We start from the raw sequence: 26974 nt of genomic DNA, 5'->3' as shown, positions 1-26974 counted from the left end.
TGTCAATACATATTGATTTTACACCTTTCAACTTAGGTCACATTAAGATATATTTTGGAAATGCGTATCCGCCTAACACGTGTCCCGATCACCTACCTCTATTGTTCGTACAATAAAAGGTACCCTTACTGTTCTCCTCCGGCAACAAAAGGCATCACAATTGGCCAGTCTACCAATTTGTAGATCACCTCAATGGAAGGATGGAAAATTTCTTACATCTCTTCTTTTCGCTATAAACACAGCATGCAGTACATTTCAATCTTCATTTTTCACATGATCTTTTGTGCTCTTACGGAAAATGTCGCTTAGTCAATAGACTAACAACTCAATTGTGCGTTTTCCGAACAGTCGTCAATAAATTGTTGACAAAAAGGTTTTCCCAGGGGGGTAATAGGTACGTACACCATACAGTGTGCAGGATGTGTCGTAAAATGAGAGAAATCATAGGAAAATTAGAAAGTAGTCGCATTTACATTTATGATCTCTTACGACCCGACCAACTTCCTCTGGCCCGAAATGCTAAGGCACATTTGTCAGATATTCATCCTGATGAGCAGATGTTTTTATTTAAATGAAAATTGAAATAGATCGGAGACAAATGTGTCTCGTTACTAAGTGGAATTTGGAGTAATTTGTTCCGAAATGGATTTCTGGCACTTTTTTCTGAATAAGGATCCAGACGTTCTTTCCATAAGTGTGATGATGACGCTATGATTGCAGCGATCAGTTCAATTGGAACTCTGATGATACCCTTGGGACTTCTAAGTACTTACATACTCTTATCTGTTGATCATCACGAAATTCTGTGAAAGAGTGTGCCTTCTGAATACATCTAATATTCTAATTAAACGATCTTGTCACGTAATTCCATCTTTGGTTGACCATCTCATGCCGGATGTGCGTAACACAACGCGAAGATATGCCGTGATGCGTCAGGTCCGCCCGTTTGATATATGACCTCGCGTCAGGACTCCTGTTCACATTACAAGTAACTGATACTGGATGTATCTATGCATTTATTCAGACAAGAAATCTCTTTTGACGATAACCTGGCAGATGCTACGGTCGCGTACACTTCGAGTATTTTTTTATGATCTACCATAAAACTGGGCAACAGGCAGGCGTAGAAGTCAACATGGCTTAGAGTTCCGAGAGTTTAGTCGAACGTGTCGAAACAGTGGAAAAGATTCACATGACGCCGCCGCCTCCGTCATTGAGTCAAATCTTGAATCGTGGAAACAACAGTCGTGTGACGTGCTAAAGACAATAATAACCGAAATCACTACCCTGTCGAGAAGAAAGATGATCCTGCTGAGACAATGGCCAACTGCCTATACATTTTTCGATATAAAGGCAACAGCAATAAATTATCTACGTCTAGGTAGGAATTTTAGCCTTGTTTATGATCACGAACGATTGAGTGCACTCAGAAATGATCCTTTTCAACGTGGGTTTTTTGTGTGATTTCAATCGGTCAGGTAACACATGTTGTGCTACCACTTATGCTCCTATTCAAGGATGGGAACGGGAATATCCAGGGCAAAATATCCCTGCTTCATGCCTGACATTCTTTTCATCGGTGATTAGCGTTTCAGATGATCTATTCCCTCTGAAGTACCTTCCGAGCACAAAAGCAATTTCGTTCCGAATATTCTTGCTTTTGATGACTTTTTAAATAAATTTTAATAGAAACTCCGAATTGATCCTCTGTGTACAATTTCATACATCGTTAAGCACCTTCTTCTCGTTGAATAGAATTCTTGAACAATACATTGAGGATCAACAGAGCGGGCAGACCAGAGATCAATTCCATTGGCAATTGGTTCACAATTGATCTCTCGTCCTAAATACACATATCCTTGCAATCCAATCACCAGTAAGGCTCAGGAACTTCGAAAAGGACTGCTTTTGTGTTGGGTCAAAGCAATACAAATGGTTTAATAGGACATCTTGGAATTCTTTAATTCAAAAAATACTTGAAAAAAATAATTTGTCACTCATCTTTACAATTACTAGGTTGACCCGATCAATACTTTCAACGCGATTATTGCTGGATGACTCTCGAATAAAAACGTACGTGCATTACAAAAGCGAACCGCTTAGCGCAGTCAAGCGTTTTCACAAAATACATTTGCTATTTTTCCCTTTACGCTAGCGATATTATCTAGAATGTCACGAACAATCGACAACGGGTAGCTTCGATTATGAACAGAAAGATGAAACCGCATGTATAGGGCGGGATAATCGTTTCCACCATAAACGCTGCTTGCTCACTGCAAAGGATACCCCCAAGCCATACAAGAGACGACCGAGACGGGATACACGAGGCAGTACCACTCGCAGTTAAGATACACAATTGAGAGTAGTTCTAGTACCCACTAGCATCTTGCTTCCATTCCTTCTGTTCGTTACCGTTCTCGCTCCATGCACTCTTGAATCAAATCCTTTGCGGAAAATTAAGCTTCCATTAAAGACATAGAGTGAGTAGCAACGAAGCATTTTACGTAATTTAAATTGTTGGAGATACTCAAATTACCTCATATATTGCGAAAGTTTCCTAGGGGTTGAGCGAGCAAGAATGGATGTCTGGATGGATGAGAGGATACACGGATGGATAGATGAATTCACCTTCGTCTACCCACTTGCCGTCGTGTAGATACGCTTGTCATAAACCGCAATGTTAAACCCCCATATTGCGGGAAACAATGCAATGTCGCTTATGAAAGCGCCCGCAACACGATGCGATTGGAGCTCGGATTTTAGCATCGCGATTAAGATGCTTCAAGTATGCTATAAGCTTGCACACTCACTTCACGGATGTACTCAACTCCTTCGACGCTGTCATCATTCGCTTTCACGGTTAAAAGTTTTTGATGCATTCGAAAATGAGGAGTTTTTAGCTTGAGTAAGCTCCTTAATCGTCACGTAATATGTTCGGAATTGTTTATAATCGCGGAACTGCTTAGGGTAGCGTGAGTATCTTTTAGCGGCCTTGCAGATAAAACAAAGCATGCTTTTTCTGAGGATTAACAGTTTGTTGAACTTTGTCATTAGGCATTGTGTGCTAAGGAAATGTGCGATATGCTCAGCATTCTTGAGTGATTATAAAAGATCCTTTAAAACTCAAGGGTAAGACGTGCGCATATTGAGATTGATTCCGCGGCATTAAGAAAAGATTAGGCGCATATTTCGAAAAAACTGGCGGCAATTTGAAAAAAAATTCCAAGGCTGAGATGAAAAGGTGCACAAGCTGATCCAAATATTTTAAACGAATAGTGTTCTACCAAACAAGAATTCATATGAAAGCGGACAAGAATATCGTAATATTTTATTCAGGATTGAGTTGCAGAACAACAAGTGCCTTATATAGTAGTGCATTGGTTTAAGAGAAAACTAGGGCAAGACCTATTACGCTCTGAAACATTGACACAGAATAATGATAACAATGCCAAGTGATACCAATAAAATTTCTTCGATGGCTGACTATTGCAACTTACAACTACATTTATTAGGCAAGAAGTCAAGAAGTGAATCCCAAAGCGTACAAGAATAAAGAAGCACAGTGATAAACGAAGTCGAGGTCCAATAATTAGGAATCGCGCTAAACCTAAGATGCCTGACAATAGTAGACAACGAATGTTCCTAAAAATAAATATCGAATATTCTAAATCTAACTCCAATTGATAAATAAAAAGAATTGCTTTTATCTCTCATCAGCATCAATGGCGCAATAACCGGAATCTGTTCCAGGCGTGCCTTAGTAAAAAACTCCAAACATCCCAGATTTGCGCCTAGGTCCACAAGCTCGATACCCCTAAAAGTTGTCTGGCGTCCTGGCCTATACCATCGCTCCATCTGAAGCAGCATCTGCCTCGTCTTGTTTTTCTACCATAGATTTTTCCTTATAGACTTTCTGCGGTGGATCATCCTCATCAACACGGATTAGCTAACCAGCTCACCAAAACCTGTTAAGCCGGATTTTATCCAAAACCATGCAGTCGTGGTACCACTCATAAACTTCGTCCATAAACATGTAGGGTGCCAAAAATTCTTCGGAGAATTTTTCTCTCGAACACAGGAGGGAGTTCGGAATTTTTATTTCTAAGAATACAAGTCTCCGAGGCTTACATGAGGGCTGACAAGATCATTGTCTTGTACGGTAAGAGCTTTGACCCTATAGTGAGACGTTTCGAGCGGAACCGTTTTTGTAAGCTGAAATAGGCTCTGTTGGCTGCCAACAACCGTGCGTGGATTTCATCATCGTAGCTGTTATCGGTTGTGATTTTCGACCCTAGATAGGAGAAATTATTAACGGTCTCAAAGTTGTAGTCTTCTATTTTTGTTGTTGTAAATTTGACTAGTGCCACTTGATGTTGTTGCTTCTTTGTTGTTTGGTGCTGATGCTGCCACCATGTACTTCGTCTTGCCTTCATTCATGTGTAACCCAAGATCTCGCTCCGATCGCCGCCTGTTCGATCTGGAAGCAGGCAGTTTGTACATCTGGGGTCGTTCTTCCAATGATGTCGATATCGTGAGTAGGGGCCAGTTTTTGGGCGGACTTGGAGAGGATGGTGCTTCTTTAAGTAAAAGGGAACGCGTGATAGGGCATCTCCTTGTCACCGTTGTTGATGTTAAATAGTCTTGAGAGTGGTCTTCCTGATATATCGATCGCGGATATCCTCATTTCAGATGTGATCAAAACGTGTCACGCCACTAGTCCAATAGAGCATCTTAGTCCCCATTACCGCAAAACGCCGTTCATCGTCCTTTATAGTAGACCAACACTCAGAAGTATAGTATGATAGCATTGACCCGAGATATTTAAATCGCTTAGTTCTGGGCAGGTCGACACCGCTGACAGAATTCTCGAGTCAATGCTATCGGCCAATGGAGAACTGCGTTATGCTCCTCACATAAGGAAACACGAAACCTTTTATACCTAAAGCGTCAAGCTTCCGGTTTCCCGACTTGTTTTTAAAATTATTCTGGAAATTCTCGTTTTTTCCGGCATGTGTGGTGAACTAAACCTTCCCCCTACCGCACGAGGCAGAGGTACTCAGTTCGGCCGAAGAGTTCGTAAAGGCGTGGACCTAGACCTTTAAAGAGTAAAAGTGAGAAAACTATTATTCTTGAAAAGAGAAATAGCGAGCTAGATTTGAATAGTCAAATTGATAATGGAGCAAATCGGTGAATTTACGGAGCTATTATTGGCTGCGTTTCCAAAGGCAATCTGAAAGGAAGTGAAGTCTTCATCAAATACTTCTACTGCCATAGAAGGGCCGTGTTGCTCTTATGAGATGCAGGTTTCAGGCTAAGAATTAGTCGGTATGGGGACAAAGAAACCTATCAAGTTGACGATGCGAGAGACAGTGACAACTACAGTGGTAGCGATGTCGCACACTAACCACTGCTCTGGAAACGATGTGTAAAGTGCGGGAAATACCACATGGCAACCGAATATTTACTGACAGAGGTAAGCATCGAAGAAGAAACCTTCTGCGTCAGCTGCGGAAGTGGTGGGCATTCGGATTCCCGTGAATTCCCTGCAAAATATCTTCAGTAAAAAATTGTTTCAATATACAAACAGTGAATTTGGATAACGGCTGATCCCAGCGGTAAAAACTTTTCCAAAAATATGTTCTCTATTGGTTCACATAAAATTGGCTGCTCCTGTAGGATCAAGTCGGTCTAGTGTTTTCATGTAGACTTTGCTCGAATTTTATGAAAACTTAGGCAGCAACATGCTTTAACCTGATCACATATTCTTCTCAATTTATTGAGAATCAAAATAAATGGCGGAGAACAAATCTTATATCTACATCTCTATAGATTCTGCCCCAGCTTACGAAGATCAATTAAGAGGCTCCTTGCCTGCATATCCCATGACAATAGTTCGACTACATTGAAAATGACAAGAAAGGGCTTAAAGGCATGAAAAATAGCAGACAACCAGCGACCTCCTAGCGTACTGAGACAGGATTTTCGTCGGCTTTTGGGTCATTTCCTTTGGTCATTATTGCCTGAGCGCACCAATCTGAGATTCTCAAATAAGCCATCATACCAGTTTCATTTTCACTACGGTCTCCGTGCTTGGAGGCTATGACCCACACGAACTTTCAGAAGGTTGCAAGGCTTTCAATGGTCCCCTCAACGGCTTTAGCGATCGTCGTTAATGATGACAAGTAGCTAAAGAGGTGGAAGAGTCACTTCGCCACAGTTCCCAACCGTATAACATCTGGTGAAGAATGAAATGGTAAGTCACATACAGACCCAGGCTGCTCCTACAAATAAAACGAAAATCATCTTCACCATCAATGCACCCAAGCGAGGCAAGGCTACTGAGCTTGATTGCCCCCAGGGACTGTTCCTTTCTCCCCTGTAGTATCTATAGAGTTGCGGGAACTCATCTGTAAAACCTAAGTTTACGAGAATTTTAACTATAAGTCGAAGAAAGACACGTACTTTGAAAAAAGTACATCTTTCTTCAGTACGATGATTGCGATTTGTTTGCTGTTTACGGTTGCAAAGATAACAGCTAAATAATCCCGGTAAGCATCAAAGAACATCATAATATTCCTTCACCTTATCGATGACGTTCTTCATACTATGTTGCGTGGAAAACATAGATAATTTTAATGGGCTATGACATCTGTTATTTATTTATTTATTTATAAACGGACAGTAAACAAAAATTATTTGCTATCCTTAGAAGGAGGAGAAAGCAAGAACCTTAACCTATGCTTAAAACTACTCAAAGACGAGAAGTTTCAGGGACCAGGTTGCTGTACCTTGTAACATCGACAAAGTCTTGGAATTGGGGAGTAGAAATAGATTTCGAGCTTCGCGAATGGCGCGTCGTTAGAGGAAGAGCAGCCTGCCAAAACGTGGTAAGTTTGAGAAAGATACATAAATCCAGATAGATTTTTTTAAAGAAGATAGAAAGGGTGAATTTACTGCGAATTTAAAAAGCCAAGTTAAGGAAAGGTGACCAGACCACAAGCAGAAGCGATGAAGTTGGAGTATATACAGTGTGCGGCGGCATAACTTCCTTTTTTAAAATGCGCGCCACTCAGTTAGTTGATATGACATGATGAGGATACCCTATATGAATTCAAACTTTATTAGGGGTTACTACAGCCTGGTGCAGGAAGGCGGGGCTGCGTATCAATCCAGCTAAAACCACCATAATACCATTCACTATTAAACGTAAGCTTGATCACCTGCAAGCCATAAGGTTATACAGGGTGCGGCAGCATAACTTCCTTTTTTAAAATGCGCGCCACTCAGTTAGTTGATGTCATAGCGGAGCGCTAGTGGTCTGGTTCAAGAGGGGATACTATAAAGTTTTGTCCCGACACGGTTCAGTCGCCATCATGCGTTGGAATAGTGAGGAGGGTGCCTTTGCCGTTGAGGTTTACTTTTCAAGCGGATGTTCGGTTATTGCAACACAGCGTGCATTTCGGAATCCCTTTAATTTAGCTCCGTTGGCTCCCGTTCCAGACCGCAAATCAATTGTTACATGGGTCACTACATTCAGACAAACTGCAAGTGCATTCACCCAAAGTCACAGTGTGGTGTGCAATTACCTCAGCTGGAATTATTGGTCCCTGGTTTTTTGAGGAAAATGAGGTTACAGTGACAGTCAATTCGGACCGGTATGTAAACATGCTACAGAATTTTTTTTTTCCACGGCAAATTTGGATTTGGGGGACACTTGGTTCCAACAAGACGGTGCAACAGCACACACTTCAAGAGTATCGATGGCTGTTTTGAGGGAACACTTTCCAGAGCACCTTATCTCAATTAGAGGCGATTTGGAATGGCTGGCACGCTCTCCCGATCTGCCTCCTTGTGATTTTTTTCTATGGGGTTTTTTGAAATCCCGTGTTTATGTGAACCGTCCAAGAACCCTACAAGATTTGAAGACCAACATCCAAGAAGAAATTGCCAACATAACACCTGCTATGCTAACAAGAGTCATGACAAACGCCAGAAATCGGTTTACGCAATGTATGGAGACTGGGGGACGTCACCTAACAGATTTGATCTTCAAAACAATGTAAATAAAAACTTTAGACATGTACCTACATTATAAAAAATAAATAAATATTTTCCGATGCATACAATAGTTTTTATTGAGTTTTGAAAAAAGGAAGTTATGCTGCCGCACCCTGTAGATGAGGGAATCAAAATCAGAGGAAGAGCATAGTATAAATCCCGACAATTTTGCAGCCCGATTGGTGACATCGAGGCAGTGGCTGTCAAAGCGAAGTTTATTGTCAAAAATGAATATCCATCAAGAGAGTAAGAAAAGGAAGTGACGTTTAGAAGTAAACCATTAGCAGAACACCAACGAACCAGAGTGGCTAGCTTTGATTCAAAGGAGGCACAGTCCATAGCAACGATAGAAGTCATATGGGAACGCTAAGGGAGCTAAATTTGAACTAAAGTGTTTTGTAATTTACAGTGTCGAAAGATTTTGCAAAGTCAGTGTAGATAGTATGCACTTCTTGTCGGAATTTAGACCACAAATTTGGTGAAGTCGGGCAGATTGGAGACGGTGGACATTTGACAAAGCCGTGTTACTCTTCCATTATAAGGTGGGCAAAGTGGACAGACAACCAGTCGCTGACACAGCTTTCCACGATTTGGGGTGGAGCGATATAGGACGCTAATTCTCAGCAAGAGTGCGATTGCCACTTTTGTAAACGAGCGTGATGAGAGCCCTTTTCAACAAACTGGGAAAACGGTTTTCTTTGAAGTTTGTGGAAATAATGGAAAGGGAAAAGGAAATAGACAGACCAGTTTTAATCAAAAAGAGGATAGAAAGACCGCCGTGATCAAGACCAAGCTGCCAATGAAGTACTCGAGATGGAAAGGGTTAAAGAGGGGAATGGTAGGGAATACTGGGTTGGCTGCATCTATTAGTAGGAGATAGTGGGAGGAGAAGGAACATATACTAGGGAATTGTAGCGGAATAGTAAATCACATGACAGTTGCGGGGAGTTAGCAGAGGAGGTGGACAGGATTGTTGTAATTGCAAATGTGAGATCAAAGTGGCTAGCAGTTTCTGCGGCCCAGTGAGCTTTCCACACTTGCCATATATTCCTCTCTGGGCTTAAGTATTAGAGATTTGGCCGAACTATACAGACTTTCCAAAAAAATCGAATCGATATGGGTCTGAGAAGGCAGGAACTTCTTCTTACCACTATTTTTTTGACGAAATTGTCTGTAGACTTCACTGGTGAACCGGACTGGGTAGAAAACCACGAACTAAGGAAGGAGATCTGATAGAATATTATAGAAAGTAGTGAGTGCCTGGTCGCACTTTAACGGAGAGGGGCCTGAGGCCTGAGGGTGAGTTAAGGCCTTGAAAATTCGCCTGACGACAGTTAAACTTGTGCACGACAGTGGAATGGAATTTGATGATCTTAACGTCAAATTCGAGAGCAAGATGATAGGCGCAAGGAACAACATTAGAAGGGCATAAGGAAATTGGGAAAAGCAACGCGCAAGAAGGTTGCAGGGGCCAATATCAAAAGTGAGATTTAAATGATTTCTAGATGATGATAGTCCATCAAAATGGTTAAGTAAAGATTATTGGGAGGAGTTATTGGGCAGAGAGAAGTTCGAGGATAGTAGGCCAAGAGACTTTGGAAAGTTGAAGTAGCCACGGAGGATGGAAGGAAGAGAAGGGAATAGAACGGTTAGGACGTCTGATAATTTATTAGAGAAATCTTCGTTCAGTAAAGTGAGGGTTGAGTGCTAAGGCTCTGCCTTTCAACACTCGACTCAGAATCCGCGTTGGATTTCGTGTTTTTCGTTTCCATTCATCGAAAGTAAGACTTTTAGGTAGATGAATTGGTCCACTTGCTCGAAATTATGTTCGCCCATTGCAATGTTTTGCAATGTAGCAACCGCGTTTCGAATTTGACCCATGTATTTCGGTTTGGATTCATTGACCCTGAGCCCCAATTCACTCACTGCTGACTCAAACGGCTCGAACACTTCACACGAAGGATGAATCGGATAAGAATATCCACGTTGCCTGCGTACGTCACCAGTAGCGTGGATTTTACCAGTAACGCACCTCTGATATCAACTAAGGCCATCTTCTTTACAACGTATTCGACCATCCCCCTGCTTAAGTCCTGAAACTATAGGAAAGTTTGTGTCAGTTCATTTTCGATGTTTACACGACCGTCGTTGTTAATCATTGTGGCTTTCAATAGCCGAACTAACTTCGGTGGGATTTTGATCCTGATCATAATTCTGATTAACACTACCGTACGTTGTCATATTCCCCACCCCCTTTTCGAGCACCTGCTTAACTGCGAATATCTGGTCCATTGTCGATCGTCCGGAACTCAAACCACCTTGGTATTCCCAATTGATGTTGTCTGTATACTTTCTCAGTCATCCATCGATTATATTTGTCAGCACCTTGTAGCTTGCGCACAGCAATGAGGTCCTCGTGTAGTTTTTGCAGCGCAGACGGACACCCTTTTTGTACACTAGACAAATTACACTTTTCCTCCAGTTGTATTTGTTCGGTTGTCTACATTCTACTAATTAGTTTGCAGTTTTGATTAAGGGGGAGGGATGTCATCAATTTCGAAACTTTATGTAATTTTAATTTAAGCAAAGCTAAATTTACTTCATATAAAGTCGGAGTGTGGGCACTTGTTTTTCATTTGGGTCATCCGTAATGACCAAGGGGGTGGAAATGCCTTGTCGTTGGGTCCAAGATGTCTTGAAAATACTGAACCCACCTTGCTTTTATTTGAGTTGTGTCACTGATGATATTGCCATTCTGATCTCTACAGAGGGTGGTTCGTGGTTTAAAACCTATCCTCATTAGTTTCACTGTGCTAAATGCTACTCGTACGTCGTTCTTCTTCAAGCTGTCGCAAGTGTTAAAATTTTAGTGTTATTGACCTAACGTTGTTTTTGTCTGCAGATCTTCTTAGTGCTTTAGTTCGTGATACTTGTCTTCTCTGGCTCGGGTTCGTCTTTCGATTGGTACTCGATGAGCCTCGTTTTTCTTGTTTATCGCTTCCAGGCAGGAATCATTGAACCATTCGCTACGGTTCTTTTCTTCTACATGCCCAAGGGTGTTTTAGCTGCATTCTGGATACCATTCCTAATTTTTTGGCACATTTCATCACTACTCTTCTTAGGACCAGCATGAGATAGTGCGTTGAAATGTGCATTGTTGTGGACATGTAAGCTACTTTCAACTTTTCCACGTTGATCTTAATAGTCAAGCTCCAGTGGCTGTGGCTGCGTTTGGCTATTCGAGAACGGTATTTGCCGCTAACCAAGAAATGGACGGAGTCTCAGTTAGCACCTCGTAGCGTCCTCATGTCTAATATGTTTGAGGCAGCTTTTTTTTCGACGAGGGGGTGGTCGATTTGATCGAACGTTTGCCCATCTGGTCCCCATGTGATTTTATGTATGTTCTTATGGGGAAGTAAGTGGATCTTACGACTAAGGGGATATTCTGGGTTTCTGGACACGTTGACATTTTCCGAGAAAGCGTTGTTAATCCTTTGCTCAATCTCCTACCAGAAGGGCCGGTGTAGATAATTTCCTCCGTTTTCAGGCTCGGCTTCACTCTCCTTCGTTTTGATGACAAAACTCTCAATGGTCATTGTATGGAGGTGGAGGTGGGAAAAGATAATAGAACTGTCGATGTTAAAGTTCAGGAGATGTTTCACAGCTAGCCGTGGACTAGATCATACTCTCCAGTGTTCTCTATGTTATATGGAAGTAGCACATTCCAAACTAACCGTCACAGTTAGTCGAAAACTGATACAATTTTAAATGAAAGACTATGTAGGCGTACTACCAGGTACAGATAGATAATGGCAGAATTATCAGTGAATGAAGCAAGTGGCGGGGACCTGCAGAGCAGTATTGTAGCTGTCTTGGGATCCAGCTGAAGCACAGTTTGACTATCGGTTTGTTAACGTATGGAATTTTCAAATGATATCAACATGGTTTTTATAAATCGTTCCAGAGGAAATTTCTTCCTAGCTCATACAGGGCATATAAAATGTCTCAACACAAATAGTCAATTACACTTTTCCTAGAAACAAGGAATAAAAGGAAATTTTCGACCGCAAATTAGGAGGAGTTGGGTTATTCTGCACTAATGTGTGGGCATCCTACAACTTGTAAGCGTTCACGTTTCCATTTGGGTGAAATCTATGCACGAAGTATGTTTCCCACGCACTTACTGCTATTCATCAAAGGATTAAAGTTACTCGTTTTAAATAAATCAAATTTATTCTACTTTACGGACCTCCCGCATTGGGGGAGCAATAATCTCAATGCCTCGTTACGAAGTCAGCTCGGTCGGAGGTTCTAGGCAGGGTACCCTGAAAGAAACATCGTAACTTAATTCCGATAATTACTTCGCAATAAATCCTTAAATATAAAACAAAAATCGCCAGCAAATTTAATGACGATGAAGTTCCATTGATCTTTATTTGAATTGAATTTCCTCAAAGCAAATAAATGGTAATCCTCTGTCAGCCCTCCAATGAGAAAGCAAATAAAAGTCTCCCATCCCCAAATTTCTTTGCTTTTCAATTCCAAACATTCAATGGCCGTCGCTTTTCCTAAACATTTTCACACTTTTCTCTGAAAAACTGATTTCAACAATCACTTCACTTTGGCTTTATGGATTTTGACTTTGACTCTGGAAATTTTCAAACTTTTTAAGGTCATTAATTCACTTGAGACTAACCGAAAAATTAATCAACTTACCCTCGGTGGCCTAAAACTTTAAGGACCTCGTAGTTTTCTTGCCTTAAGGTTTGCGTTAGCCATTAAAAGAACGGTCGTCCCATTTGAAAGTGGTTGTGGCGGGGAACGCATTCAAACTTAAGAAACTCCGCAAAGGAAAAAAATCGTCAACTTCGACTTGGAATTTCAGCCCCAATTAAAAACCTTTGCAAGTCGCTTGTTAGTTATCGTTCCGTAATAATGTTCTTGTCACCAAATTGTTTTTAAATATCCGAAAGTTTGCTTTTTACTTTCCGAGGAGAACCTTAGAGCCTTCCTCGTCACATCATTTAGGTCATTAATCCTAATCGGCGCGGGGAGAGGGGGGCCGAAATGGAGTAAGGGCAATGTGGAAAGTATTTTCGCACTTAGCCTAAGTTGAATCGTAAATGGTGCCTGCAAGCGTGGCCAAACATTTTCACTATGCATAGTCCATTCTTTGGGGATCTGAGAAATGTCGCCGGTTTTTTTCACCCTGCCTTTTTTCGGCCGAAGTTCTTTGTTGCTCGAGCCGCCCTGGGAAAAGATTCAGAAAAACCGACTCGGGAGAAAATTTTGAATTAATCTTAATTAAATGAAAAAAAAAATGGGTTAACGATCCGCCGCCCGAATGATAGATGGTCTCTTTATTGACAATCTCTATATTGTTGTTTTCACAATGAAGCGTACATCGCTGTGGATTTTGTAAGATACACGTGAGGGTCAATTGGAACTTGTTGTTGGATACGGCGACAAAATTGCGATGGGTGCTTGGCAGGAAAAAGTTTCCCAGCGTTGAGTAAGAGGTGGAAGAATTGAAGCAGTTGGCAGTGAGCGCACTGGAACCTTTCGAGTTATAAAATAATTTCAACAGAGGGATATTGAGCGTACGAATTCGTCTAATCAGACCGGAGCCAATTAGTTGTCTCCCATGTCATAGACTCTTCCTTCACCCATTGCGTCTCACTGCTGACATCAAATAAAGGGAATTTCGGTTCCATACTTTTCTTCCATCCGCATATTTCCCCCATAAAAGTCAGTATACTTTGCAGTCGCAATTCCTAACAGTCTTTATCTATTACAAAACAGACGACAACAAAACCCACATTTTCCAGCTCGAACGCGCAAAAAGGCCAAAATGTCACGATAAAGTGTTACAAAGGGCATATCAAGCGGCAGTAGAAGCCCAGTCAGTTCAAGTCACAAAACCAGGATAGACCCTATCCAGGCGCCCATTGTGTAGGGCCCACCCTCCTTCGCCGCATGTCTCATAGTAACTTTTGAATTATTTTCTCATCCAGGCAATACATCTTCTCGAGACACGATTAAATTGCCAACGTAGGAAGCAGGCAGCCTCAGCCAATGTGTCAGCGAACGATGGAAAACTTTCAGTGGAAAATCTCGAAAGTTTAGGCATTTAGTTGCCACACTCTTGTCTTTTTTGCGAGCATCGGGAAATGTTAAGCATGGCACTGCGTTACGCTCTGCAACGCTGAATATGGAGCACTTAACAAGTTAGAAGTCTGCGAGGTGGTGGTTGCAAGCGGCAGAAGAACAAAATGGGGCGCGATGGGAACTCAATAGAGGCCGCAGAGTGCGGCAAGTGGGGATAACTCCACGGATATCAGGAAAAAATTCGCTCAAGAACACCCTTCAATTTGTATATAAATAATAAACAACAAGAAAAGTTCACAACGTGGAAGTACGCGATAAGTAGGGTCGCGAGGAGAAAGGCACCCCCGTTCCCATTATTCGAAGGATATTCTAGTTTTTTCTTCACTTAGTAGAATATGAGACGGCATGAAAAATTGATGAGTGCCGACGAGAATCCGGGAAAGCGCCGGTGAGGGATATAAATGCGTTTTCGAAGTTGCTCAATTTTACACCATACATAAATAATTTTTTCAGTGCCAACTTTGTTCTTTTTTCTTTTCCCTTTAAGCCTACCGAAATCTCGGCCGGAATGAACTTAAAGGAGATGGAGGTCTATCTCCTGTAGGCTTCCCAGCGAGCCAGCCTGTCTAAAGTAACCACCATAAGGCTTTCTTGGGCTAATTGAATAAACAAATGATTGATTATGAACATTTGTCAGAAGAGTGTGTTGTCCAATGATTTTTTAAAAATTCTTCTGTGGTCCCAGTCCTGAAATGCCAGGAAATATCCTTTGATTGATTTATTTGCCGCACGAGATATTCATTTTAAAATTTCCTGTGATGCAGGTCACGAGGTGTTTGCGGTTTGGTTATGATTTGTGGCACAAAAGGACAGAGATAAGGGTGACTGTGGCTGGTATGGAATGAATATTTTTTCTTAACTTCCGGGTAATAGTGGGAAGTCGACCCAATCCAAACTTAAAAAGGTAATAGAGCGAAAAGGGGAGAAGTATATCATTGTATTCCAATTTACGGTTGGAATCGGTCACTTTCCATTGCAGATATTAAATTAGGGTCACAACTTTGACTAATGTTTTCTAACCGCGACTATGAAACGCGATATTGATTGAGTTGAGAGCGTAGCGGGACTAACGTCATAGCTGTAGTTTTCGAAATCTTATCTCCTTCCTTGAATTGGAGGCTTATGGCTTGCGTGGACACATGAATGATAATAGACTTTCACTATGTAGATCAGATGGACAGAAATACCCGAGACAGTGAAAACTGGAAGTCAACTAGTAACTAACGTGCAGTCCAACTGCAATGGTCTAACGACAGAATATAAGCATCATGGCGATCATCTATCCACGCCTTCGAGTAAAGAATAATGCAAAAAAGTCAAGGATCTAACTTTAGCTGGTCGGAAAGCGATGTTTAGCTGCATTAGGATATCTCATGGGAAAGAGTTATCCATTTATTCGGTGTTGAGAATGTTAAGCGATGAACGAAAGAAAAGTTGCTTGATATCTTAAGGTGAAATAACCAAGAGTGACTTTTATTGCTTCATACTATAGTCCGAAACAGTGAACTGCTGAATAGACTAATGTGGAATATAGCATTCTGGGAGCCAATTTATCTCTCTCTGAGGTTGATATATGGCTTCGCATTGGGAGGTGACAACCACGACCTGCACGAGGTGATTCAACTATTAATAAAACGCGATGGATCTAGACCGAAGATTCGAAAAACAACCTCCCCTGCCAATCGAACAACAAACAAGCGAGACCCCGTACAGAATACAAGGTTTCCTATCAGGCGGAGGCACATCTCCGCAACATTGAGAGTCAGATCACAACTCCTAAGAAGTAAGGAGTTGTGAGGTCAAGCAATCGAGCCGTCAACATTGGGTTACTGCGAAGACCACAAAACACAAAGATCCCCGCCCAAAAGGCAAAGACGAACAAGCGTTCGTCCGAGGTCAGGATATCAGACATCAGGAAGAAGGCCTCAGTGGCGCCTGAAAACAACGCACCCTCTTAAGAAGGTTCAGCACCGACTTAAGCCTTCAGCATCAGAGCCGAGAAAACGGGAAGCAGCGGAAATCAGCCCGCAAGACGGAAATGCTCCAATGAACTTAAACGCCATCGGAAGAAAGGGGAAATCTAAGATAAAGAGCATATCAATGGTCACACTACCTAAAGTGTTCCCGGAGCAAATACTCACAAGTGAGGAGCAGCAAATAATTGAGGACCTCATCGTCATGGAGATGGGTGAGGGATGGAATAGGAAGCTCGTGTTCACCAGAATATGCTTTGGACCAGGTTCTATACTGATCGATTGCGCGCGGGAGGACACGACATGCTGCATGGGGACTACAATCCCGAAACTGCCAGGATGGAAGGGGACAGTCCCGTTCCCCCGACATGCACTGGGGATGATATACCAGAAGCACACATGGTGACGGTTTACGTTCCCAAGCCGCGGTGATTGAGACGGAGAAGCTTCTATGTCTCCTTATCATTAAAAATCCCTGTAGGCAGTTGAATGTCGTAACTACCTCATTAATTACAGATTTGGTAGAAGTGAAAAGGATCTTTTTCACCCCTAAAATTTCATACCAGTCTGTTTGATATCACTCGTACTTAAGACGGTGAACAAGATCATAGACGACTAAATTGGAACTAACGTTTTAATGCATAATCCCCTACTGTAAGTTTTTGAACATCAAAAATGCATACAATAAAAAGTAACACACAGAGATACGACATGTCCTACTCCGCAAAGAAGGCGAAACACGTTAGTCCTCTAGAAGGGCAGAATATTAAAGAATAGGCAAATGGAAGAGCTACAAATTTTATTGACGAAAAACTACTCAAGAATATCCACAAAGTGAGGTATTATTACCATTAATGTGGAGCATGGTAGTTGATGAATTCCTAGGACAGCTACTAAATACTGAAATACAAGTTTAGAGCTACGCTGATGGCATTCTTCTAATCCGTAGAGGCAAATATGAGAATACCCTATGTGACAGAGTCCAATATGAGCTGTGAATTCTTAATAACTGATGCAGGAAGGCGTGGCTGCGCATAAATCCAGCCAAGACCAATATAGAACCCTTCACTAGGAAGTGCAAGCTTGATCGCCTGAGAGCCATTAAATGACGCGGCAGGGAGGTGAAACGAGTAACAGAGGTCAAATAAGTTGCAAGGATTCGACAAGCCGAATTGACAAGTTTTAATTCCTGCCGGTTCGAGAAAGTGGCAGTTTTCAAAGTGGCATTTATATTGTTCCTTAAGAAGTGGGACAGGAAAAACGTAGTAGGGCTTTTAACGGCACACTGTTCCTTAAACTACCACCTGGAAAAGAAGTCGGAATACCGAAAGCTGACACTCCAGGTATAAAGATTTTGTGTTCATCTTATGTGGGAAACTTTCTACGCACATTTTTCCATTCGTATATGGCTAAAAACCCAAAATACTTCTTGAGCTTTTTTTCAAACTACAAGATATGCCTACATATTACAGACGTAGGTATTATAATAATATATGTGTTATTGGTTTGAGTGACTGAAGAGATCCACCATGGAAAATTCGTCTGGAACGTCGGCGGGACTCACTAAGACAGGACATTGCTGATTCGGATCAGCGTTGATGTTGCTATCCTATATTCTATATCCTATCCTATAACAGCAACATCGAATGGAAATACGTGGAGAAGAAGGTGAACTATGGGCCATTGGCTTGGGAAATCAAAGAAATTTGGCGTGTCGAGCGGGTGGTTGTAGTTCCCATAATATTGTCAGTTGCAGGTATTGTACCTAAATCCCTCACGGCTTCCCTTGATGTCCTGGGACTTGCGCACAATCTGGTTCAAACCATGCAGAAGTACACCATTCTGCATACGTGCTCGATGTTGCTGGGAGTTCTCGACGGATTCTCCCATTAACCTACCACCGGCCACTACCACCAGCGCCCCTTCAGTTTTTAAGTAGGTAGGGTCGTCCGAGCCTAAATGTTTGGCACTTAGTGCTAGTATTAGGTCAAATCCGGCGTCTGCGATATTGTGACAACTCGCAAATAATAATAATAATCGTTGGCGCAACAATCCATGTTGGATCAGGGTCTTGAAATGTGTTAGAGTACTTCGTTCAAGACGGTAACGGTACACTACAGTACACTGTAGGAGACAATGTGGTCAGTATTGCGCTTGCCCGAGATTATTACCCTGATTTGATTTAGGTACTCATTCACAGCTGAGTCGACTGGTATCCGACGTCAAATCACGATACAAATCCCACTGCCACCAATGAGATGTGAATCGCTCAATAAACTAACATTGCCTATTACCGAATACTGTATTCTATATGTATGTATAGAAATTGAACGTATACCTATTTCCGAATTACTTCTTGCATAAAAGTACCGCTTGTTCAATGTACAAATATATCTACCAGAATTAGGCACTACCCCAAAGCTTCATTTACATATATGTACATTTCGGTAACTTTGCAAGGTGCAGGAAGCTTGGAGAAGGGGGCCACCTTATCAAAGACTGCAAAAATCATTGCGAGGCAGCTCAACACTTGCTCTCGCAAACCATTCGAGGGTCGAATGTGGACGTGGCGGTAATATGTGAACCGTATCGAAATTACGTTACTGCTACGTGGTTGAATGGCATTCCCGGAAGCCGGCTACTTTGTAAGGGTGAAAGCCAACAGCGTCCATATCTGCAGCTGCTATGCTCCTTCTAGCGCTAGAGATTGTCGGCGATTTCAACGGCTGGGCTTTAGACTGGGGAAGTCGAGTGACAAACACCAAGAGCCAAATCCTATTTGAAACCTTCGCGGAGCTGCACATCGTTCTAGCCAATGCTGGATGCGTGCCCACCTTCCGGGCAGAGGGCTAGGCTCAATAATCGATCTAACTTACCTCAGTACTTCGTTGACGAGAGGAAGAATGGTCTGGTGGGTGAGTGAACACTATACCCACAGTGACCATCAGGCCATCTTTCTCGACATGAGGAACGGAGGAGGCGACAGTCGCGTGAGCATTAAGCAGAAAAATCAGGATAGTTGAGGAGGACCCGAAGGGAACGATGCTGCAAAAAGTGAGCCAGTTATGTCTACAGATAACTGAGACTTGGGACTCTACAATGCCGCGATGCAAGTTCCATCACAGTAGAAAACCGAGCTTCTGGTGGAACCAAGAAATCGCGCTGTTGAAAGGATCGTGTCTGCGAGCGAGAAGGAGTGCCAAAGGACTAGAGGGAAGCCAGAACATCAGCAGTCGGAGAAAGAATACCATGATCTCCGAAGTAGCGTTAAGAAGACTATACGGGAAAATAAGCGAAATTGCTACAAGCAGTTGTGCTTTGAAACAAATACGAACATGAGGCGCTGCTTACAAGGTTGCAATGAACAATATTCGTGGATAAAAATCAAGTGATCCAAGTGACGTGCCTGCTACTCTTGATCAAAGTAATCGCAATCCTTTTCTCACAGCAGAAAGAAAGTGAACCTCATCCAATATTTCAACAGGACGTCTTCACAATCCCCGGGGTGACCGAAGCAATAAAGAATAAAGGTCCGGGATTGGACTGGACTGGATGCTGAACAAAGCCCTGAAGTTGGTTGCTAAAATCAGGCCCACATGGTTCATAAGTACATTTTAATCATGCATGGTTGAAGGAGTGTTTCCCGCTCAGTGCATGAAGCAGAGGTTGGCTCTGCTACCGAAGAACCAAAAACCACCCAGCGCACCCTCTTCATATCGCCCTATTTATCATTTAGACACTATGGGAAAGATGTTGGAGAGGGTGATATACAACAGGTTGCTTCCTTTCGTCGAGCTATGGGTTTCGTAGAGCGCGTTCCACGGTTGATGCAATTGCAACGGTCGTGGACCTGGCCCCGGAGGCATCGGCCACTGGTAACTGCTGCGCGGTGGAAACGCTTTTAATTCAGCCAACTAGAGTTGGATTAAGGGCACCCTGACTAAACTGGGTGTTCCTAGTTACTTAGCTCGGATAATTGAGAGTTACCCCTTGGTACGAGACGAACGACGAACCGAAGGAATATCTTGTGACAGTAGGTGTTTCCAAAGACTTCGTACTGGGGCCGCTGCTGTGGAACGTAATGTATGACGGAGTGCTCGGCCTTCGCGTGCCAAGGAAGGCAGCATTGATTAGCTTTACAGACGGCCTGGCAGTGGTATTAGTGGTGAAGGACGTGGAACTGTATGCAAGTGAAACCATTCATGTTATCAAAGCATGGCTCCAAATGGAGCTGGCGGAAGATAAGACGGTGGCGGTTCTTATTACCAATCGCAGGAAAAACAACACTGTCAAAATCCGGGTTGGTAATCAAACAACACTGTCAAAATCCGGGTTGGTAATCACAAGGTCGTTTCAAAATTGATCATTAGATACTTGGGGATAACGATCGATGCCAAGTTGAGCTTGAAGGCGCACCTGGACTATGCTCGTGAAAAGGCAGCAAACATTAGCTCATGTCCAGCAAGGATTTTATGTCCCACTGTCTGAGACTCACGAATGAAAGAGGGAGGGGATGCCCTCAACTGAGTCATCGGACCCCATAATTTCGTGGAGGAGATGCTGAGGCCCGCAACAGAGAAGCTGCAGGAACTGGAACGAGTTCGAAAAGCGCGGCGGACGCGTGGCTCAGTCGTGCTGTTGTAAAACAGAGCCCTCCTCGCGAAGTAATACTTCACGGCTGTCCCGTGACGATGTGGGCGGAGAAGTGGGGGTGCTTTTCATGGATGAGAATCCCACACAATGCTGCAACCTGGCGCAGCAGCGTCTTTTTAAGATTTCCACCTCCACCCACAAAAAAAATATATATGTACATATAGGCATGCATATGTCTGCCCCGAGTAATTGACACTGATATATAAATTATTAAAAAACTTAAACGAAATGTTTCAATGCGATTTCCCATTGCCACGAATTCACTTTGTTGTGGTGTTGACGAATTGATATGTTATGATGTCGTCATACACGTTTTAGAATGCACGAAATTCACGCAAAATTTAAAAGTTTCACCTTTCGTAATTTTGTTAATAATGGTTGGATCCTTCCTTCAAACTTCACGAAGTTATGTCTTATGTTATCTCTTGTACATGTGCCAAATTTTGTTCCTCCTAGATTTCTAAAATTTGCTAATATGCTGCACTATTATTAACTTTATTTTTGCAGATATTGGAACGTATTGTATTTTGAGGCCTAGATTTCGTTTAGAAACACCACCGTGATTTTTTTCCGACTTTTCGGTTGGAAAGGTTCTGAGAACGAGACTTGTTACATTTTTTGGGGGTCATATTTTTACCAGTTTCGAAAAGTACTAATTGAGCCCTTTCAGCGGGGTACCACCACTTGACTACATCCTCGCTATATGTAAAGGGAACAATGGACATGCTCTCACCAATTTTCGTGACAATCGGTCCAGCTGCTTTCGAATAAATCAGATGTAACAGACGGACAGACATCGACTCGATTCTAATAAGGTTTTCTTTCGGACAAAATCTTAAAAATTAGGTGGTGGCTATATGTAACCAATGTAAGGAAGAGGAGGAGACGATCTTCGAATTCATATGCAGCTGCCTGGCTTCCTCACATCTCAGATGAAGATACTTCAGTAAGGTTTTCTTCAACAATAAATTTATGCACTCTCTGCTTCTGCACAGTACTCTCAGATTCGAAATGTTCTGAGAAATCAGCACGCGGGAGGCAATTGGATAGCCGATTTTCGAGGAAAGTGCAATTGGCCTACGAAAACGCGTAAGTGTTTGGAGTGGCAACTCTCCTTCCCCCAAACTAACGTACACTAAGACACTGCAGTGCCCCTAGCATTCACATTAAATCTATCACTTCGCCCTTTCACAACCCGGTCTGGAATTGGGTTCCTTGCTCCTTTGTTATTTTCTTTAATGGCGCTATATAATTCATTCTCAATTTCATAGTTTCATAGTCCTGACTAAGGATACCGATTGTTGTGCCGTTGATGATTCTGAGTTTGCATTATGAATGCATAATTCATTTTATATTCGATAATAATTAACAGCCTATCAGCTCAATGTAGAGCATTCTCTAAGTGCCATGACTCTCCCCATTATGTCAGGAAATCAACAAAAACAATATTTCCGGAATTTAAATTCTTTTAAATTTTTCACAAGGACTATCCACCACAAGTAGATTTATCTTCAGTTCTGCCTCCAAACATTGCCCTCCCCAGAATTATTAAAACACACTTGATGAAGCAAAAATATGAGCCAATAATTGAGTGAAAGTGGAAAAAGGAGCAACACAGGAAACACCCAGGCGTCAAATAACGGCGGCGAAAAATGCTCTCAGATGAAATTTTCCATTGTCGGCAAAGAACAAAGCAATTACTCGTTAAATTTTCTGATCTCCGTAATCGCTTCCGTGAAGCCCTCTTTGTGAAAATTAAAAAAGCCAACAACCCCTTATTAGGGCTCTTTTCACCCTCGCTTCTTTCGCTGTTCGACCCGTTTGTTCCATGACATTCCCTAAGCCCGTTGGCTTCAATTGCACATCATACTGACGTTGTGTTGTGGCATCGTTGTCGCCGTCGTCCTCCTCATCTTTTTCGACGTCGCTAAGTTACACCGAAAAGTTAAAACCTGCTGGTTAAGGAAGGGCGTGAGCTGGTTCTTAGTGGATGGTTTAAGCTGTGTCAGATTCGCCTTGAGGAATTTCTCTTCTCATAAAAATTGCAGCTAACAGCACCACCTTTTGTAGCCAAAAAGCTGCCTTAAGAAAGTGGGGCTCAGGAAAGTCCTCACATGTTCAAAGGATAGATGAATTGACTGGTTGGATACGGAGCCATGCTGCTTTCCTTTACTCCAACGGCAGGAAAAACTACTTCGAGACGGATGCCAGCACATAATCGTTAAATAGCAAGAGTTCCAAGGTAGGTAAATCACATCTATACGATCGTATCTGTACATCTATTTTTGACTTACATCTATTCCTCTGCAAATAGTATAATACAACCCTCCATTATCCTTCACTATTTCTATATCCCGTCATAAGAAAATGGAAGCGCAAATACCTTTCAATGCAAAGAATTTTATCCGACTCACAGATAGATACAGCACGCTAAGGGCTTGTGGGTGGTTGGTATCCTGCTTCCACTTCCCGCGGCACCCTCTCTTGGAACCGTTTCACCACCCTAGTTTTGTTTCGCACGTAAAACGTTTATTATTTGAGGGAGAGAGTATTGCTTTTAGTTAGGAGGTACGTTGCTGTTACACAGATACCACCTCGTATTATTCGGAATTTGTCCATTACTTTTATTTGCCGTCATAATTGCACAATTGGGAGTCACTGATTTAATGCGCCCAATAAACAAAGCTTAGTCGGAACGACCAGTATTCCCTTGCATTTCTTACATTCCGGCGTTAGGGAGGTATTTCAAGTTTGTACGCGGATTCCGGGAATGCAGTTGATAGTGCCAATGGAGCGAACTCGGAATATTTTGCCAAATATGATAATTTGTGCAGCGAACCGTCATTCTTTGTAAATACAGCTTACAGTAAGTATTGGGGGTAGTTTGTTTCCGTCTAAAATTTAGAACGTTACATATGCGGAAATAGAAGGCGTACTTGAAAATTGATCAATTATATTAGAGGGAAGGGAGGGGAGTTATTACTCAAGCAAATCATTACCTACTGGTAGTAATTGAGTTAGCTGTACAGATTATTTATGATAATATCTATGGTTCTGAGTGTTGGCCGACTATAAAAGACAATGAACGGCATCTTGCGGTAATGAAGACGGAGATGTTGCGTTGGACTAATGGCGTGACACGGTTTGATCATATCCGAAATGAGGATATCCGCGATCGTTATGGGGTTGTACCGATTATGGAAAAATTGCGAGAGAGGCGTTTTCGATGGTATAGTCATGTAATTCGTGCAAATGAGAATTCACTTGCCAAGATTGGTCTGAACATCAAAGTCGATGGTAAACGACCAAAAGGTCGGCCGAAACAACGGTGGCTTTATACGCTGGATGGGGATTTAAAAGCCTCAAGATTGCACCCAGATTAGGCATACGATAGAGCTTAATGGCGAGCCGACCCGGCCTGTGAACAGGACAAAGGCTGAAGAAGAAGATTATTTAATACACTATATATAATTATAATAAATGGATGTTTCTATAGCAACATTGGTGGAAATAATTCCGTATTCCTTCCATGGGTCACTCAAATAAACTTTTCAATAAGACTGACTACTGCCACCTAATTCCACCAAACGTTCAAAACGTTCAAGCAGATACCCTTTCAGGAAAACAGTCCAGCCAGGATTACAGTTTATAAAATATGAAATCCACAAAACTAATAGACTTCCCCATCCCATCAGTACTTCAGCCGGCATGGTCAAATATTGAATGAAGAAGGCAAGAAAAAGCCGGTCATATTACACTTTACAATCTGCACTTAGCCTTAATCATAACCGGATAGCCATGGAATCTATAAATTTGAGACCTCAGCTTACTAGTTCGTTGCCTCTTCCTCGCAAATTACCAGAAGCCACAGTGCGAAGGGTAGAAACATATCAAGCAATAACTATCGGAATCACCACATCCTGGCTGTGCAGAAAGCAACATGGTCATCCCATACGACTGTACAACGTACAGTACACGAATGCAGAAAGCGAATCGCCACCGAAAGACGAAACCATCCCAATACTTTCTAGCACCCGGTGGAATTACTTCCCTTCTGAATTATACAACGACTGTAGGATTTAAAGGAGGAATAAGTGTGATTGCAACAGCCGCACGAGCGGTGTAAAGCGCGTGGAACAAACGAGACTTAAAGGTATAAATCCTGGATTCCATCGCCTTTCCGCCGCTCGCAATGCACACTCCCTTTATGCCAGCCTCATCGTACCCACCCGGTGATGGCATCACACATGACTGTCATGGGAGAGTCCCGAACAACTAGGTGGAGGTGGGCGGAATACTGTCGTGATTTATTCGGATAATCACATTTACGCCGTGTTAACCTACAGATAAGGAACAATAGGACCAAGATAGCAACTTCGATGATTCCGAGTACGACTCTCCGGACTGGACTGTGGAGTCGCTTCGAAATTGAACCTCAACCGTAAACGGGATTTTAGAGCGGACTTGAAGGGGGGTTGGGGATGACCACCTTCCGGGTCTTGATTTAGTATCCTGCTCTGGATGTCCTCCACTGAATAGACAATACATACACCGGTTCTGATTTAAGGACTTACATTCGATTCAGGGAATCCCATTAGTAATTAAAAGCGTGTTACGTGGGGATTTCAATGGCAAGTTAAACATTTGTGGCAAAACACAAAAACGCTTCGCCCCTGGCTAGTTTGTTGAACAACTATTGAAAAGTAGTTTCACTTCTCGACTTTTTTTGAATTGAAACGTGTGACCAACTTTTCACCCCCTAGAGTATTTGTGACCAAAGTGATGAAAAATCCACTTTCGTTAGAGGACAACGAGCATTATTGCGGGAGCTGAACAAATCGGCACCCAGCGTGAATTACATCGAAATGGGAGTTCGCTTTCGAGGTCAATAAATCAGGGCGTGTGTATCTTACTGTCGGAAGAGTTTATTCAGCACCGCGATATGTGGCGCTGATAAAGGGCTACCAAGTAAAGGAATCAGCGGGTTTTGGTAGCTTTATCCAGCACTATATGAACGGAGTCGGTGAGGATATGCAGATTGGACTGTTCAATAATAATACGCCCTTCAATTCGAAGATATATCCTGCATTGTTGTGGATTATGTTCTCATTGCGGTGGCATAACCACTTGACTACTTTTTCCTGGAGATGAAAGTCAAAAAAGCGTTAAGATTGTCCTTCACGCACGCACCATGAGGGGAATTAGTGGGAGAAGATACCGAGCAAACTCACCACATTTGAGAGCGAGAGAGAGAAAGGCGAGAGAGCCGGTTTCTGGTTTCTGCTCTGATATGAGTTAGGGAAACAGCGTCGAAATACGAGCAACTTGAAAATTGGAAGTGGAAACATCACTCCGATGGTTTCCTGTTAGACTAAAATAAGTTTAAGGAAGAAAAGATTTTGAAAGAGAAACGTCATTTTTTTTAAAAATTTAAACATTCAGATCACGCATTCTCGATGAAGTTATGATGAAGATAGATAATAAACAGAAAATGGGACCTCAACTTTGACTTTTTGAAGTTTGGGCAGACGTAATGGTTGGAAATATATCCTATATATATATATAGGTCTTTGGATTTAAGTTATTGAAATTAGCAAATACTAATACAAACAATCCGTGAAAATAGGCTTCCGAAACATAAATCCCAAAAAAGGCTATGAAGTTAGCGTACGAAGCATATTGCCCCAAGAAATATAGTAAGGAAACCATTGTCGTGGACTAAAAACGTCTCCGATATCAGGAAGCTTGTTGAGAAAGGCTTAATATCTGCTACAAACTGAAATTCTGGCAGCCTTATAAAAACTGCCTTAGAATCTATGCGTCCTAGCGAGAATCCCGTTTGGACTTCACAAATTCTATTATATCTAAAGAACAAAAGGCAGATCAACCTTTTGTCTGAGGAGATCGAAGCGTATTTGGAGGGAATCGTCCGTCAAAATGCTGTAATTTTTAATGAAAATGTATTCTCTCAGGGTAGGATTACAAGATCCTAAATATCAAGGTGAGCTATTAATATAATCTTGCCTTACAATTCCCAGCAGCCTGGTGTGATTATGTTTCAGGCTAAGATTGCATAATTCGGCAAGTCCTCACATTCATACACCACTGCAAAGGGTCTTCGG

Source organism: Hermetia illucens, chromosome 2, assembly GCF_905115235.1.
Source record: "Hermetia illucens chromosome 2, iHerIll2.2.curated.20191125, whole genome shotgun sequence".
Taxonomy (NCBI): Eukaryota; Metazoa; Arthropoda; class Insecta; order Diptera; family Stratiomyidae; genus Hermetia; species Hermetia illucens.
Note: the sequence above shows the minus strand (reverse complement) of the source record.